Source organism: Cynocephalus volans, chromosome 4 (genome assembly GCF_027409185.1).
Source record: "Cynocephalus volans isolate mCynVol1 chromosome 4, mCynVol1.pri, whole genome shotgun sequence".
Taxonomy (NCBI): Eukaryota; Metazoa; Chordata; class Mammalia; order Dermoptera; family Cynocephalidae; genus Cynocephalus; species Cynocephalus volans.
In genome coordinates, this window is record NC_084463.1 from 64,587,096 (window position 1) to 64,606,571 (window position 19,476).

The window sequence follows — 19,476 nt, forward strand, 5'->3', positions numbered from 1 at the left end:
TCCTAAAGCAAGTGACCCTGTAGCCTCCTTCAAGTTTCTAGAGAAGTTCCAAGTGATTAATACTGCAGAGGATGTGTGGTGCTGCTACTCTGTGATAGAGAACCATTGCTCCCAGTAGTAACAGCCATTATGTGTTGAGCACAGACGTGATCCAGATGTGCTTAGCTAAGTGCCTTACTTGGATTATCTCATTCAGTCCACACAGCTACCCTGAGAACTAGGCATTAATGCTTCCATTTGACAGACTGGTAAAATGCAATTTAAAGGTCTTACCTGACTGTCCAAAGTCACACAGTCTTGAAGCATCAGACCAAGTTTCAAACTCAGGTCTGTCTAACTCCTAAATTTATGCCATTAATCCTCATTTCCTGGCACTCCCTCCCCACCCTTCAGCCCTAGACACTTCTAAGGTCTATGTATCTCTCTTCGCCTTGAATAGACTCCCCTTTTGCTTCTGTACTGAGATAATTACTTCATGGCTCAGTTCAACTTATGCCTTGTGATACCTTTCCTAGCCAGATCTTTCTATCTTCCCTCTTCAACTCCCCACACTCCTCACACTAAATTCCCATCATGGTTTTTCACCACACACATAACATAATCATTTCTTTAGGTTTCTGTTGTGTCTCTGAATGGCCAGTGACTACCCGATAGCCAGGTTTAGTTTCTTATTCTCTTTAACTGATAACTGCAGCCTAAATTTATATTTCTCTTCCGTGATTTCCTCAGAACCTTAGAAATTGAGAACTGAAATGAGCTTAGCAAAAACAAAAAAACCCCTCACATCTTAAAGGATGAAGGATTGAAAAAATATTAAACAGCTGTTTCCTTAATAAAATAAATTCTCAAGGGACCATCATTTCCATTCTAATAATGAGTAAATCAAAAATATAGGTTCTCTTGAACCCATTAGTGAACTGAGTTTGTAAAACAACCAGGTGAACTAAGTTCCAAAGAGTGACAAGCCCCTCCGAAGAGAGATAGGACACATAAACTGTTTTACTTTTGGAAGATCATGGCAGGAAGAGGTGGACATCACCAAAGCAGGTAAAAAGAAATCAACTAAAGTTCAGTATTTTGTAAAGGTCCCAAATGTGGGCTAAAGTATCAGTTTAAAGTAACTGGAATCCCCAGAACACAAAGGGAATTAATATTCACATGTTTGTTCTTTTCCATGGGCCTACACTGGTTTTCTCACAAAAAAGGTTAGAGATAGTTCAGGAGATGAAAGAGAGCCCACCTCAGTGGCCAGGCATGCAAAAGTCAATTGGTTGCCTCTGGGAGACAGACATGAAGCACTCATTGCCTTCTTCCTCCGAATCTTCTCTCATACTAAGCAAAAGCCTTAAGCCACCAAGGGAGGGCAGCAAACCCTCTCCTCCTGAGTCCAGGTGAAGCTCTTTTCCTTCCTGGGGAGAGGTAAAAGCAAAACCCATCTGCCTCTTGGAGAGGGAACAATCTCCCTCACCCAAAGGACTCATGCAAACACCCAGTGCTTCTGGGGAAGGAGTTGAAGTACAGGTCATCTGTCCATATGGGAAGGAAAAAAAAAAAAAACTTCTTGTTCCCAGGGTTCTGCACCAATACAAAGCAGAGTTCTGCTGCCACTGAAGGAGAGGCTGGAAACTTTCTTCTGCCCAAGAGCTACCACAGATTCATGGCAGAATTTGGAAGCCATGGGGTTAAGGAGGGGCAGGAATATGAGAAGACCCTACCTCAGAGGCCCAGGTACATAGGCTGTGCCTAGAAATCAGACATACCAGAAGTTCTGAGAATTCCACATGCTCCGACCAAGAGCCCAGTGCTGACTAACAAGCAATAGGAGTCTGCTGTTGGGGAAGGGGCTAGCTGCCAAGAGAACTTTCCCTTCTGTAGTGCAAGCATTTAGGGATTGCAGAAAGCTGAAAGTAGAGCAGAAACATGGGGAAAAGCCTCCAATATCCCACCCCTTGCATTGAGCACAAGGTAACAGCAGCCCATTGCTGGAAGAATTTGAAGTGTGTGGTATACTGAGGTTAAAGATAGCAACAACAAAATCCAAACCCAACTATTGACTGAATTGACTCAACCTCTCATGCTAGTAGCCTAACAGAAGAAGAGACATGCCCATTTCCATGACGCTTTACCTCAGTCTCTATTATTCTTCCATCACAAGGTCCGGCATTCAATCAAAAAGTTCACAACACACTAAAAAATAATGAAACACTACTGTTGAAAGAGAAGACAATCAGCCAGACTGAGAGATGAACCAAATGTTAGAACTATCAGACAGGGACATTTTAACAACTATGATTAATATGTAAAGGATCTAGTGGAAAAGGTAGACCACATTTGCCAAGAGATGAAAAATTTTAACAAAGAGATGGGAATTTTACAAAGCCAAGTGGAAATGTTATAGATAAATATATGATATCAAAGATGAAGAGTTTTTTTAAAGGCTCATCAGTAGACTTGATATAGCTGAACAAAGAAGCAGTAATCCTGAAAGATGGCTGAATAAAAATTTTCCAAAGTGAAACACAAAGAAACACAAAGGAAAAAACAAAAGCATTCAGGAGCCGTGAAACAATATCAAACAGTCTAACATACATGTTACTGCGATTCCAGAAGAAAGAGAGAAAGGAAAAAGGGACAGAGAAAATATTTGTAGATATAATGGCTAAGAATTTTACAAAATTAGTAAGGACCCAGAGTATCTCAAGCTGGATAAATAAAACCCAGATCCTCCTACACTAGTAGTCGAGGGAGAACATCCAGGTGAAGAGTGGTGGCTGGAACTGTCAATTTAGCCTTTTGTCCCTTGGCTCCTTACTGCGTTGGAGATCTCTCCCTAGTTATCACTGTTATCATTGCTATCACCACACTGGCTATGTAATACTGTAGCCCAGGTATAGATATAGGAATCTTCCCTAGTGCCAGCATCACATCCAAAGCAGGCTGGATGGGACTACCTAAGCAAGACACTGGACTGCATTTCTCAGTGTGTTCAATGTCAGTAGGAAGCATTTCTCCTGCCAGGTGTGCAGTTGTGGGAAAGAAAGGTTCTTCATCAATTTTTATTCTACATACTGGCATAGTAAAAGCTCTGGAAAATAGGTAAAGAAACCTCTTCAATCTGGTGTATCCCTCAGTTTCTTTTTCCCAGTACCATATCTATGCCTTCATAGAATGTGCACTCTGGAAGGAATAGGCATTTTATCGGTCTCGTTCATCCCCTATAACAGTACCTGATAATTGCTAATTTATTCAACAGATATTTTAGCAATAACTATGTATCAAGCACTTTTCTAGGCATTTGGTCATAAGGACCCCGCTTTCATGGATTTTGCAATCTAGTGGGGAGATGGATAGCAAAACACACAAATTATAATATTAGAAAGTGATGTCTAGTATGAGAAAATAAAATGGGGCAATTAGAGAGTGACTAGGTTAGAATAGACAGAGAAGGCCTCCCTGATCTGAGACACCTATTAACATTTCATGGAAGATACTCAGGGAAATGCTCCCTAAAGGAAATAAAGACAACCGTGTACCTTTAGGAAATCTCATTTATAAATTTGGATTTGTTCTTTCCTGTCTTTCTATTGGTCATCTCAGTTCCAACCCCAAGGATCTCCACTCTTTAATAAGGCACCAGATAGAAGAATGAGAGGTCAGAGATAGGCACTCTCACCTACTTCAAAGACATAACTCTTCCTTGGACACTAACCAAGTATCTGCCACCTTCAGAGGAAACCCATGACTGTGCAAAAGGGGATTTACAAGACTAGAACAAAAGTATTTCCTATGACCAGGTGCTTCTGAGAACACAGCAGTGAAATCGACAGTCAAACCTTTGGCCTTGTGGTGATTGCCTTCATGTTCCAATCCAAAACATATTAGTGCTAACTGTAATTTACATGTAGGTCTCCCATTTCTCCCCACTCTGGATTTCACTCTAGGAATTAATTGATAAGCTCGACCTAAATCTCATTTCTACCAGATTTTAGTATAGGATTTTTTGTTTGTTTGTTATAAGACAGTGACTCTTTCTACTATATTTGTAGTTGGTACCACCTATTGTAAAACTTTCTGTTCTCTGTTTCATATGTGCTCACCTTGTCTCATTAGATTGTAAGTACCATGAAGGCAGGGACCCTGATTTGTTGTGCTAATGTTTTGAACACATTTGGCTGTGGTTCCAGAAGCAAATAAGGCTTGCTCCGATCCTTTTTGTTGTTGTTGTTTTCTTCTTTTTCAGAAAGTTGTCTACCTAGCTTCCTGGTTAAAAAAAGAGAGAATAGACAGCTCAAATGTGGTTAGTGTTACTCTGTTTTTGTGGAATACTAACTCTCCATGTAAATATCCAGAGTAAAAGTCAGTGGAGAAACTTTTCTGAAGAATGAGAATGAAACTTCTACTGGAATTTAATTGTGTTCTGCTTAAAGATTTATTCTCAGTTCTTCTCCCAACTCCAAGATTCAGAAACCTCCAGAATTTATTTACAATTAGTTTTATTGGGAATGATAGAATTGGTAGAGCACTTTCCCATTAACCTCTCTTTCCAGAGAGGCCTTTATGCCAGGGAATTTTGCTTTAGTGCTTAAATGGTCAGGGAAAGCACCTATAGCATTGCACTAAAATTTTCACAGTCTGGAAATAAATCAGGCCACACGTGTGTTTGCTCAGCTCCACCAACACAGATGCAGTGTGTGCTTTCTGCTTTGTTAAAGGAATGATGTCATTTCAGCTATGTGAAAAATGACTTAAAATGTGGTTTGGTTTTAGTTGAGCTGTCGATTTTTATTTTGTCTAGCTTTTAACATGTGGGTTCCACACTTTGACATGCATCAGCAGTTATTTATAAGTATTCCATTATTACTAACGTTTTTTAAAGACTGAATAAATAGAAGTTAAAATATTTCTTTAGCATTAATTTATGATCATTATGATTAAATCTCCTGATAATTTGAACTTGAGGAAAAATTTTTTGAGAATGATGAAAGGACTTTTAATAGAATGATTTTCATATGATGGCTCCTATGACTGATATCCAATGGATAAGTACATTAATGTTTCTTGGTTTTCTTCGATTTGGATTTCAGTTCAGCAAGCATTTGTTGAGTATATGCTAGACTTTGTATTTTGTAAGGAGCAAAATTGAAAGATTTGTCCTCACATTAGGGTTTTGAATTCCAAAACCATGCTGGGCATCTTAGCACATGGTGTTGTACATGTGCACACAGCCTAAGTCTTTGAGAGGGTTGAGTCTGAATTAGAGTCTGTTAGCTTAGGCAAGAGAGACAGTTGCCTTACGTAATATCTAATAGCATTTAGCTTTTTCTCACTTTTTGGAATGATTTGATCACTTGAGAAAATAAAATGGGGCAATTAGAGAACTAAATTGCGTGAAGTCAGGTACTCATCTTTCTGGAATTCTCATCCCCTCCTTTTTGATTTCTATTTAGAAGCACTAATGGAAAAGAATTCCAGAAATAGAGTGGCATGGATGTAGAGGTGCTACTACAATCATAAAGGTAGAGAAGGGGAGCAGATGATCAGATGGGTCTACCTCTGCCCCAGAGAGGTGGTTACTTTCTTTACCTGTGTTCCACTGGGATACTGTAACTGTGGTGATTATCAGACAAAAGAGAGAAAAACCTCTCTTTCCCACCTCACCCCACCTCTGCTCCAGCTAAAAAATATGAGTGTCACCACACATTCAGACCAAAATGGCTTTGGGATTTGTTTTTGGTTTCTGAATGATACAAATAAACTGAATGATTTCTCCACTTTTATATGTAGAGAAGAAACTAAGGACACTGTGTTGTGTTTGTTTAGCTGTTCATTCTACAGATATTTGAGTCTTCTATACTAGGCACAGTTCTAAGAACAGGGGAGCAGAAATAAGATTTGGTTCCTGTTGGGAAAACAGAATAGTTTGGTCAGGGCCCTCGCCTTGGGACCCATTGGGTGTGTTTTTAGCACATCCATTGTAAGCAAATTGTGTGTGTGGGTGGGTGGAGTTAGTGCACATGTGCGCCAATGTATCTTTTTAGTTTTGTTGCTATTCTTGTGTTCTTCTTCACAGAGAGAGAGAGAGTAGAGAGGGTTTTAGTGAAGCAAGGAGGCGGGAGGGCGTCAGCCTCAGGCGATAGCCTCAGGTGTCTGCCCTGCGCAGCCATGCTTTCCAACTTATGGCTCCAAGGATCTTTTGGCCAGTTACCTACCTCATAGACTTGCGTGAAGGGGTCTGGCGACCTAGCCTGGCGTGTGTGGGGTCTGGGGACCCAGCCTGGCATGTGAAGGGTTTTTGACCCAGTCTGTGAATGGGCTTGAGGGGTCTGGGAGCTCCAGACCCAGCCCTAGCTCATGAATTGGCCCAGTTAGTGCAGGATTACGGGCAGGTAAAAGAGCCCGACAACTGGCATGGTCACGTAGCTCTACAATTGGCGTCGCGAACAGGATTAAGAGCTAGACAATTGGTACTGTGTGAGGATTCCAGACATTAGCCCTGCATTAGCCATAGTTGTGGAGCCAAACAGTTCCTGCCTTGCTACATAGTGTAGTTAAAATGTAAAGTGCCAACTAGGAGCTTACCCTGTAATTGGGGAAATATGATGTACAAATACAAAATAAGTAGAGAACGAGGGGTGGGGTGTGTGGGGAGAGGTTGGTAGACTAATACAAAGTTGCAAAGTTACAGTTATACAGGTAGAGTAAGTTCTGGTGCTGTGGGGTGACAATAGCTAATAATGTTGTATTGTGTATTTCAAGATAGCCAGAAAAGAGGATCTTGAATGTTGTAACAAAGAAATGATAAATGTTTAGATGATATACTAAACATTCGGATTAGATTATTATACAACATATGCTTGCATTGAAGTAACAAACTGTACCCCATAAACATGTACAATGAAGAAAATAAAATTTAAAATATTAGTAAAGAATGTGAGCTAATGTGTAATTAAGTGCTAAGTAGAATATTTGTAGGCTATAAATACACTAAGTCAGCAACTAATTATAACACCTACTACGAGTCAGATAGTGCTAATATACCAGGGATAAGGGGATTTTTTTTTAAGGTTTCATATAGTTTCTGTGTTTAGAGAAGAGAAAGATCAAGAAACAGAGCTAATTTAAACATGAGCTATGGAATTTTTCTTGTTCTGAGTGTCCTTTTAGCAATTTTTTTTCACTGTGACCTATTTCAACCAGAGAAATGGAAAAATAAACAAAGATTGTTTCCTACAAGTAAAACTAGATGAAAAATACTGCCCAAACTGCCACTTATGTCCAGAATTTCATGCCTAATCCAAAGTCTACTTGCTTTAGGCATCAGGAAACCATTGTCCCAGGTCTGACTTTGCAATAAGTAGCTTTGTGACCTTTAGCAAATCACCTGATCAATTTATGCTTCAGTTTTTCTCTTTTGTCCAAGACATAACTCTCCGAAAGACATAGAAGAAATGCTGACTCCTCTGTGAAGCTTTTTCTGATCTCGTCTTCCTCCCTGTCCACTCCTCTGCAACTTCACCACCTAGTTGTCAGGGATGACACTTTCTGACTCCTAAACTCCCTTAATATTTACCTCTTTTCTATGATACTTACCACCTTTAACCTTCTTTTGTATCATTTTTACATCTAATTACACTGTTTTTAATACATATTAATGGCAATGAACATGTGCCTGTTCAATTTAGAGAATTTTTATTTGTTTTGGTGACGGTGAAATGAAATGAAAGATGTTAAGATTGTACAGGGTAAAAAGTTGTTTTAAATGCCATACCTTTGAAGTACTGTTATATCACATTTCATTTAGGTGTTTTCACCATTGGTGACAGCACCAGGTGGAAAGGATTAATAATTGTAAAATAGACAATTTCTTATACAGTAGTAAATGTAAAATTGTTTTTCTGTACAATTTGAGCCTTTTAGCACAAAGTTTTTTGACAATGTATGTTGCATTTGTTCTATATAATTTTAAGACTTGAGTTTACTTTTGTTTGAAAATGGAAAGTATGTTAGATTTTAATGCTTCAAAGTGTAAATGTCAAGATTAGATTTTCCAATGTAGGCTTGCGTGAAGTACTTGAGATATAGTAAGGCAGCCCTATCTAAGACTTCAGCATGTTTTTAGTATGTTATTGCTTTTATTCTACCTAGAGTAAGTAAGTTTTAGTACAGTAAAATAAGCAACCAAGTTATCTGGAAACCTCAGTTATCTGAATTTTGGTGTACTTTTATCCAAAAGAGACATGTGAATATTTTATTGCAAGTTAACATCAAAGATTTACTGATTTAAAAAGCATTTCGTGTTATGATGTGGGACTTATGAGTCTGTTCCTTTGTCTGGAATCATAATTCATTGTGTCTCTAACATCTACATAATCCTCAGTTATCAAGGATTCAGATACACACAGTTCCTGACTTAAGATGGTTTGACTTATGATTTTTCAGCTCTGTGATGGTGTGAAAGTGATACACATTCAAGTAGAAACCATAATCGAGTACCCATACAACCATTCTGTTTTTCACTTTCAATACAGTACAGTATTCAATAAATTACATGAGATATTCAACAACTTGTTCTAAAAGTAAGTGTGGTGTTAGATGATTTTGCCCAATTGTAGGCTATGTAAGTATTCTGAGCATATTTAAGCTATGATATTCCATAAGTTTAGGTATATTAAACCCACAATATTTTCAACTTAGAATGGGTTTTTATCAGAATGTAACACCATTGTAAGTTAAAAACATCTGTACACACACATATTCATATGTACATATACATATATACATATATATTGTGACATACATATGTTAGATTTGGTAGACAGGAAGGCTGTTCAGTCCTAAATGTTAAAACAAAAAATCCCAGGTTTTTTGGTAATTATTCAAGGCTTTAATATGTAAGATAGTTTTAAAACATTCTTTTGGAAAACTGAAATGGACTGGCTGTCAAAGAGAGTATTCTGACTTCTTTTCTTTATCTCAACTGATACTTAACTTCCAATAACAATTTGCAAAAAGTTGGTAGTGTTTCTTAAATGTTATTGCTACTGAGCACAAGAAAGCATGCTTAGCATTCTCACAAGGGAGATACTTTCTTGGAACTGTGGGGAAGAATTTTCTGGAATATGTGAAAATATCTACTCTAATTATGATGTAGCTTTTAGGTTCTATTAACTTTAGTTGTTTTAGCTGTTGTAGGGAGAGAATACTGTTAGAGCTTTGTAAATAGCTCTACCAAATAATGGACAATATCATTTTATTAGGGCTTCCCTGGATTAGAGACATCTTTTGTATGTATCCAGTTTTATTTGTTATCTTCTTAAACACATTTTTTCCAGAAATCGAACATGGTTTTGAACAAGTTAGATAGTGACTTTGCAGAATCATCAATTCCCAAAACTTTGACATTAACATAAAACCAAGCTGGAGTCATTTCTTCATGAATGCCCATCAAGTTGTTTTTCTCAGGGTCACTAGAGAACTTCATAATCTTTGGTCATATTATCTTCCTTGACCTTTCTTCAGCATTGGACACCCCAGTCTCTCCCTTCTTCTTTTGGCTTCTTGGTTCTGTTTACTGACAACCAGCTTGTTCTGCTTTACTAGTTTCTCCTTTTCCCAAACTGTAAATGTCGATATGCCACAGGGCTCAGTACTTGAACCTGCTCTCCTTCTGTACTAACTTTCTAGATGATCTGATCTCTCCCGCAGCTTTAAAATCCCCATTTTGATGTCTAATAGCTGTTTCAAGCCTAACTTGTACAAAACCAAATTTCTTATCTTCATCTCTACCCCAGTTGCTCATGCCAGAAATCACTCTATCATCAAATCCTTTTAAGTTCTACCTTTGAAATATATCCAGAATTCCCCCCCCCCGGTGTGTGTGTGTGTCTGTGTGTGTGTGTGTGTGTGTGTGTGTGTGTGTGTGTGTGTGTGTGAATTTATATATTAATTTTTAGCTCCCACCAATAAGTGAGAACATGTGGTATTTCTCTTTCTGTACCTGACTTAATCAGCCACAATGTATATCGACGAAATAAAATTTTTTTAAAAAAGCAAGATATCTCATTAATCTTTACATTAATTAGATGTTGAAATGCTATTTTTGAAATATTGGACTAAATAAAATGTATTGTTAAAGTTAAAAAAAAAAAAGAAAAGAAAAGAAATATATCCAGAATTTCTTAGAACCTTCACAGCTACCATCTTTTGCAAACCATCATTATCTCTCTCCTAAGTTACTATATTGCAAAAAGCCTCCAAAAAGTTTTTATTTAAATAATTTTAGCCAACTCTTTACTGTAGTTTTCTTTTAAATTTTCTTTCTTTTTTGGGGAGGCAGGGGTTTTGCAGCTGGCTGATAAAGGGATCTAAACCCTTGACCTTGTTGTTATAACACCACCTTTTAAAATTTTGTTGAAGCAAGTATTTAATGCATGCTTCCACTCTTGCCTCCCTCCAGTCTTTTTGCCATCTGTTCGCCATATGGATTCTGCTGCTTCTCTGTTCAAACCATCCCCTCTTCTATCTCACTTCGACTAAAATGTGAAATTCTTTGTGTGGCCCCTAGCTACTTCATTGGCTGCTATATTCCCAGTACTTTGAATAGTATTTAATGTACTGTGGGCAATCACTCGTGTGTGAGTGATGGAATAAATTATTTTTAGATGTGGAATATGATTTGGGATTTAAAAAATAAAAGTTAAACCTTCATCAAATAGTTTAGCCACCTCAATATACAAAAACAACACTCTAAATTAAAATATTCCATTATATTCATGTTTTTATTTAGCATCCACTAAAAAAATTATTTGCTTTAATTCTTCAAATGATTTAATTTGAAATAAATTTATCAAAAACAAGAATGTGCTCAAAAATTTATTTCAAAGACTAATGATTTTTTTTAAAAGAAACTTTAACGCATTGAACCTCTTATTTTCTTTTAAAAATGTCTTAAAGCAAGTATTCATTATGTGGTTCTTACTTATCTTAAAACATATTATGTAGGTATTTTTTCAGGATAATCGTTAAAGTTTCCTGTCCAAGCTATCTCTTCTATTAATTATGAATCAACTAATTGAATCAACTCATTTATGTATTAACCTGAATATTGACATTTTGGCATTAATGAGCTGGAGGTGATAGGTAACTTAAGTCAGTGCCTGGAGTATACTGCCTTTAAGACTTTGTAATTCATAGGTATAATATGGTAGTTCTTAATGTCCTAGTTACAAGTTATTAGCTGATATTTTTTAACTTTAACAGACCTAAAAATTGTAGATAAAACTACCTTTAATCAGGTATTATTCTTTTTTCTCTTTTTAGTGTACCATTATTTAATTATAACCTGAACTAAACTAGTCAAACTACTAGAATGCCTAATCTGCATACTAGTGACTTGGTTCATTGTTGAATCAGTAAATAAACATATAGCCACATCACATTGTAATTACTACATATATAAATTTCCTTGAGTAGCCTGAGTGTTTTCTCCACTCTTCTTTGATTCAAGTTGACCGAAACCAACTTTACTTAGTTGATAATGAAGATAAGTAGTATTTTTAACTCAGCAGGCCATATGAAAGTGACTGGTTTGGTGTTTTCTCCAGTCCTTAATTGGTATCTCTCTGTTTGTACTCATTCTTTCATAATCCAGTAGAGCTATTCTTCTCGAAAAGTTGCCATTTTTACTAGGCTATTCGAAGCTCTCAAGCTCAAATTTTTCTCTGATTAATGGGCTTGCATCATGGTATGTAATTTGTATATAAATTATCACCTTATGAAGTCCTCAGAGACAATGCTTATAGGGTCTTGTTCTCTCCTTTGTTTTTGTAATGTCAAATGCTTTGCACTAAGTGAATTCCTAATAGATGTTGTTGAGCAGTTTCTGTGTCAAGGCTGTGAGGAAGTGATATAATTAACTCCCTTCTTTGGAAATGATGTTTCTTTGTGTGTGGATCTTGCTCTATTAGTGTAACTATTTATTAGTGTCCTTTTCTGTCCTTCACTCCCTCTTTCCATTCTTGTTATTCTGTCTTTACTAATTTAATGTTTTCCTTGATCTTTAAATATTAGCATTATTGTTGATGTAAGATTGTTGGTCTCATTATATCATAGAAGCTGTCTGTTCCAATCAGCATTTTGATGATAATTTTTAAATGCTGCTTTGAATACTTCTTGCTTTTCAGCCCTTGCTCACTCTGTTTATCCAACCACTCATCCATCTATCCTGCTAAGCCCTTATCCTATCTTAGTTCATTTTGATCTTGGGATTATCACTAGGCTTTGTTCTCATAATCCAAGTCAGAATTCAGACTGTATGTGAGCTACATGATTCATCATTTTATCACTGAGAGTACTTGGAAGTGGAAGTATAGTACATATTGCAATCACATCATATTATTATCACTATATGTAGTTTCCTTTGGTGATTTGAATGTGATTTTATCAAGATAATGACAATTGAAATGTCATAGTACTTTCTTATGCTTTGTCTCATCAATAAGACAAATGGTTGTTTTAGACTATATTTCCAGATAATATGCTTTCAATGCTGAGATGTTCAAAATAGTCATTAATATTTAATGGATAAATTTTTATTGCTGAGTAAGATACAGTTTTGATGTTGATAATGGTTTTTATAGCTTTATTTCAATAGTTATGTCTTTTTGTTCCAAATTACTTCTGGACTAATTTATTGTCTAAGACTCAACAGGATTACCCCTTATACAGGCAATATAGGGAGTTCTAACCTGATATATTACCACCAGGTAAGGTAAAACATGCTAGAACTCGATAGTTTATTAAGTTGGTTTTACTCTTTAGAGTACATGTTATAATGATTGGTACTTGCATCAGGAAGATTAATTTGACAGAAGTGAGAAGTGAGTAATATAGATTAGAGAAAAGAGCATGAAAGTAGAGAGTTCAGTTAGGAGTTCATTATGAATGAAATGACTGTAGGTTATGTGAGGGCTTGGAGTCAAGAAATTTTATTCTTTAGTTAGAATGTCCTTAAAACAAAAGAAATTATTATATGTGGGGAGCAAAAGAGGGAAGAATCAAAAGTAACACTAGGACCTTCATACGTTGCTGGTGGGAATGTCAGCTGATGCAGCCAATGTGGAAAACAGTTTGGCAGTTCTTCAATAAGTTAAACATAGAATTACCATATGATCCATTAATTTTACTCCTGGATATGTATTCAAAATTATTGAAAACAGTTATTCAAATAAAAATGTGCACACAAACTTTTATAACAGCACTATGCAGAATGGCCAAAAGGTGGAAAATGACTCAAATGTTCATCAGCTAATGACTGGATAAATACATTTGGTATATTCATACAATGGAATATGTTATTCAGCAATCAAAAGGAATGAAGTATTGATACATGCAACCACATCTATCAAACTTGAAAACATTATGCTAAGTGAAATAAACTGGACATAAAAGGACATATGTATTATATGATATGACATATCCAGAATAGGCAAATCCATAGAGACAGAAAGTTTTTAGTAGTTGCCAGCCAGGAGCTAAGGGAAGTGACTGCTTAATAGGTATAGAATTTCCTTTAGGGGTGCTGAAAATATTTGGGAACTAGATGGTGTTAATGGTTGCACAACATTGTTACTGTACTAAATACCACTGAATTATACATTTTTAAATGGTCAAAATGGAAAATTTTATTTTATGTGCATTTTACCATAATTTTTAAAAAGAACTCAAAATTAAACTAGTTAAAAAGAAGCAACACTAGGACAAGAATCACAAACTGAAAGGATTTCAGGGCCCTAGGAAGTGCAGTAGACAGTAAAGAAGTAGCAGAGAGGGAACGTGGTGAACTAGACATTGAAACCCAAATGTTTTTGAAAATCCTCTGTGGGCCAAATAAAATAAGACTGTGGAGTGCGGTTTCCAACCTCTACTAGAAATGGAGCTGAATAACTAGACTCAAGTTCCAAAAGAATACAGAGTAATCTAAACTGTTTGCTTTGTATCTCCACCATTTTAGCACAATGCCTAGCCAACACATATAGACGCTCAGCAGGTATTTAATGCATGAAAAATAAATAAAAAATAAAGAATGTGCAGTAAGGCTGTATTTTTTCTTAGTCAGTTTTATCTTCATCTCACCCCTCACAACTTATCAATTTACATATTTTAACAATCTGTGTTTATTTTATTGTGGTAAAATACATATCATAAGGATTGTCATTTTAAGCAGTTTTAAACATACAATTGCATGGAATGAATTAACAATCTTTTAAAAAAATATCTCTTAAATATGTTTTCTTCTATCTTTCCTATCCTTTTCTCACTGCCAACTCAGGTGTGCAACATTTCTTGCCTAAGATTACTGCAGTAACTCCCTAATGACTCCTTTCCTCTAAGATGCCCTTCTCTGTGTTCTTCAATATGTTACAAAACACAGTATACTGCTTAAAATCCTTTAATGCTTTCAGATAAAATCTAAGCCCCATAGCATGGTAGGGAAAACATTGATGATCTGGCCCCTTCCTCATTTGCTGCAACTCTTCCTCAGGTGCTTGCAACTCCAGACTTCCTGAACTTTCCACAGTTCCTGAAGCACATGGTGCAGGTACATGTTTGACATGTTCTTCTTAGAGTTCTCTTCAGACTTCATTGGTCTGTCTGTCTTAAAACTTTGGTTCTTCCAAGAAACTTTTCTAACCAGTCCAATCTCAGGTAGGGATTCCTGTTTTTGCTCTTCTTTGTGCCTTGGCACTTTGCATTTCTTTTATTGCACTTACCTTACCTCACTGGTTTATCATTGTGTTTACTAGTAAGTCTGAATCCCCTGTCAGACTGCTAACCCCTTAAGGCCAGGGATCTAACCTATCTTCAGTGCCTGGCACATGGCAGGTAGCCAGCAAAGGCAACCCTTATCACTATTACAAATAACTTATTATATGGTAATTGTGTGTTCAGTTAATGTCAAATGAGAATATGAATGTTAGATGTCATATAGAGATGCCAAGCAAGGATTCAGTTGAGAGAAAGTTTTCATGGAATAGACGGCATTTGGAATGGGCTTTGAGATATGAGTAAATTTCTGGAAGGTAAATTCTATTCAGTTATTCAATAATTATTGAGCAGTGACTATGTGCTCGTTACTGTAACAGGCTTTGAGGTTGTCCAGGTCCTATATAGCACTGGTCATCATAATCTCTTATTGATTACCACTTATAAACATAGACATTTCCAAGAAGTATTCTGAATTTTAGTTTATTTTGTGATTTACAACAAAGCACCACCTCTAAAACTGTACCAAAAAGTGGATTGACTTTTAGAATGAGCCTTAGCAATAAATTGAGATATTACTGTGGCCATCTTTCATGAAAGTTATTATCTAGTTTTAGCAAAAGAACGATTACGTTCCTAAAACTCCTTTTTGCCTTCAGAAATAGCTTCACAATCCCATTTAAAAATGAAATGTTAATATATAAGAAGCAAGCAACAGGTTAATTCTTAGACTCTGCTTGTATTTGTTAGATCATTTTAGAGCTCTGTTAATTATAACTTGTAAATCCTAATCAGGTTATATTAAGAGGCTAAATAGAAGGTTATAATCTTACCCCTCCCCATTTCCATAGTCTAAGAGACTAAAATAAACACATCTACTTTGCACTCAGATTAAAAATAAAGACTTCAGAAACACGTAATTGAGAAATACATTTTTAAGTAGGAGACACTGATTAAGATTTGTAGTTTTAAAAAACATAAAGGTTGTGTTTTTGTTTCCTTCTATGAAATATTTTTTCTTTTTAAATTATGTGGGTGCTGAGATGTTTATTTTTCTCTGAAGTACTGCGTGAATGTTTTTTAACCAATGCTGAGCTTGCTAAAGTATTAAAACATCTCTTGCCATACTTATATGTTGATCTTTAACATGACAGAGTATAGACGTATATGTTGATAAACCCACACAGAAAAATAAAAGTAATTTCATTGTGGATTCTCCTCAAAGCCACCACCAAATGTACTTATTTGACAGTATTACCGTGAAGTAGAAATGAGTTGCTATGTATGAACATCCTTTGGAATTGCTTTAAAATAAATACCGTTTTTAAAAATAGCCTAATTAATCTTTGGCCTAGGCTAACCCCAAGCAAAAAATAATAATTTCCTAATTGCTTCTGATTAACCTTAATTTATAAACATTTAAACATTTAGAAGTATTGTTTAAACCAGAGGTCAGCAAACTGTGGCCCAGACAGACCTCCTGTTTTCGTGCATGAAGTTTTATTGGAACACAGCCATACCTGTTCACTTATGTATTGTCTATGAGTGATGTAGCAATACAAAAGCAGAGTTGAATAGTTTCAACACAGACTGTATGGCCCTCAAAGCTTAAACTATTTATTATCTGACCCTTTAAGTAATAGTTTCAGGATCCCTAGTTTAAACCATACTGCTCTCTGCTGGTTTATTACTATAACCAAAAAGCAGTTGTTTATTGCATACCTAAACCGAAATGCAAAAGATGATTTTCTCTCTCAGTATTTTCTTGTCATTCCATAAAGAGATTAAGGCTATGTAAAATGCTATTTTAGCCATTCTTTCTTCCATTTATTGCTTGCTAGCCTTGTCCTTGCTCAGTTTTGGCAAGAGTAAATGAAGCTTTCTTCCTATCTTCTATAAATTTGAAGATCACTACATAGTAAAAGATGTCATTATACCTTTTTTTGATCCCTCACCCTAAGAGAATTTGAGAGAGAAAAGATTCTTCTCTATGATGGAGAATGTGGGCATTGTCCCTGCTTAATTCCAATCTATAATAGCAAGCATAAAAACCCCTTTTCCCTTTTCTTCCAAAGGATTCTAATTGATTTACTTGCCTTGTTCTTCACCTATACATCTTTTTGTTATACATAGTCCCCCATTACCCACAGTTTCAGTTACCAGCAGTCAACCACTGTGGTTCTCAAACATCAATGTGTAGTAGTTACTTGAATGGCTTGTTAAAATACAGAATGTTGAACCAACCCTTCAGCATTTCTGATTCAGTAAGTCTGAGGTGGGCCTTAAAATTTGCATGTTTAAGAAGTTCCCAGTTATTGCTGATACTGCTGGTCAGGGGACAACACACAGAGAATGACTATAATAGAGGAAGGGATGGCTGATCACTCAGGCATTATCTCCAAGTTGTCAGGATAGTGTATGGTCCTTAGACTTTTAGTATTCCTGGGAGAGATCAGACATTATGACCCATACTATTCAAACCCAAGGAACATAGATAAGCTAGAATCCCCATTTATTATAGCTGCCAGGTGAATCGGATAGTTGGGGTGATAAGTCATGGCCTCTTACGACCTGTACTTTAATGGAGACTCTGCCAAGTTCTTGTTCTTTAAGCTCCTTTTTACTGAGACTAATAGAGAACTATCTCTTAGTTCTTGTTATTATTATTGTTATTACTGTTGCTTGGGGTTTATTTTATTTTATTTTATTTTATTTTATTTTATTTTTTAATTGCAAAAAGAACCCTTAAAAATGTGTTAGAAAAACCTAAGCAGAAATCTGGTCAAGTAAATGAGCAGATAGGTCACACACCCCAAAGAAACACACATATCTAATAAATACATTTTAGGATCTGGTTGTGGTTGGGGGTGTGGCTGGCCCTTGGCTCCCATCTCAGGACCTCTGAACATCTTGGCTGGCTGTGTTGCTTGCCTGGATGTGGGCAAGGGATGGCCTAGGCCCTTGTCCCCTGCATGCAGACCCCCAGGCATCTCGTCTGGCTTTGTTGCTTGCATGGATGTGTCACTGTTGCTTGGGGTTTTTTTTATTATTATTATTATTTCAACTCTAAATTGTTTCCCTGAGATGACTCTCAATATACTTAACTATGCATTTATAAACCATACTTTAGGATTGGGTTGCTTTCACGCAACCCAATAGCTAATCATATCTGTTATCTTTTTGTCTTTCATCAGTAATCTTAATTCTACTTTTTGGGTACTTATTAGTATAGTTAGTACCATATACAAATTATAAGGGAAATTTAAAGATCTTATAATCCGAGTCTAACTTCCCTACTTTACAGCTGCAGAAACAGGCAACCAAATAACTTGCACGCTACTTTGCAAAAAAGTTAGAATCAGCCCCTACCTCCCAAGCCATTAAGTCCTAACCTACTCAACTAAACTACTGAGCTCAGTCACCATGGTGGAGGAGGGAGTTGAATCAATGTGAAATGTTTGTCTCAGAGGCTACATAGAATTTTTAAATGCACATATTTTGAAACCATGCTTACTTGTAAATCGCCTTCACTTAATTATGGTATATTTTGACTACTGTAAATAGCTTCAAATCTGTAAAATGAGGGATAACTTGTACCTTTAGTGCTGATTGTTTCTTTCTTCTTTAAAACATCATTAGGAAAGTATACAGGCAAGCAGTAGGTAGGGAGAAAATATTTCCCAAAACACGTACCTGACAAATGACTGCTATCTAGGAAACATAAAGAAATTGCTACAACTCAGTAATAAAAAGATACATACATGATTTTTGGATAAATAGGCTAAAGATTTAAGGACAGTTCCCAGTGAAGATACACAAATGGCCAGTAAGAACATGAAATAAATTAATTAGTTATCAGAGAAATGAAAATTAAAATCTTAATGAGATGCTACTATACATCCACTAGAGTAGCTAAAATTCAAAAGACGGACACCACCAAACCTTGGTAAGGTTGTGGAGAAACTGGAACTCTTCTACAGTGTTGCTGGGAATGTAGAATGGTACAACCACTTTGGAAAACTAGTGTTTTTTGTAAAATTAAACATACACTTGCTCTGTGACCCAAAAGTTCCACTCTGAGGTAGTTACCCAAGAGAAATGAAAACATAGGTCACAAAAAGAACAATAGAACATTTAATAGCAGTTTTATTCATAAAACTGGAAACAGCCCAGATGTCCATCCGTAGGAGAAGAGATAAACTTTGGTATGTTCATACATTGAATACTATTCAGTAATATAAAGGAAGGGATTACTCACAAATGTGACAATATGAATGAATTCCAAAAACATGCTGAGTAAAAGATACCTTACACAAAAGAGAATATACTGCGGTGTGATTTACATAAAATTCTAGAATAGGCAAAACTAATCTTCATTGGGAAATAGTGGTTGCTTATGAGGAGATGGAATAGAGACTGACTGGTATAAGGAGTTTGGGGGTTGATCATGGAAAAAGATATGACCATTGGACAGGATTGCCTGAGGAGATAAGTCGCTCATAGCATGAAACTGTCCAGAGGCTTATGGCAAGGGGCCACCATCCAGAAGGGGAGGAGGACAAGGGAACCTCCTACAGGAGAGGAAGATCAGAGAGGATATCTCTGGCGGTTACATGTCCAGGTAATGTTGCACAGTAGCATGGCGGTGGCGTGGGGGACTAAAAATCTGCTCATTTGGGCTGTTTTTCAAATAATTGGGTGTGTAAACTTGAA

General features: G+C 36.3%; 1 pseudogene; it reads left to right on the forward strand.

Moving 5' to 3' along the window:
- Nucleotides 1–19,476, forward strand: part of LOC134375254 (rho GTPase-activating protein 20-like) — a 138,991-nt pseudogene that overhangs the window by 67,164 nt on the left and 52,351 nt on the right.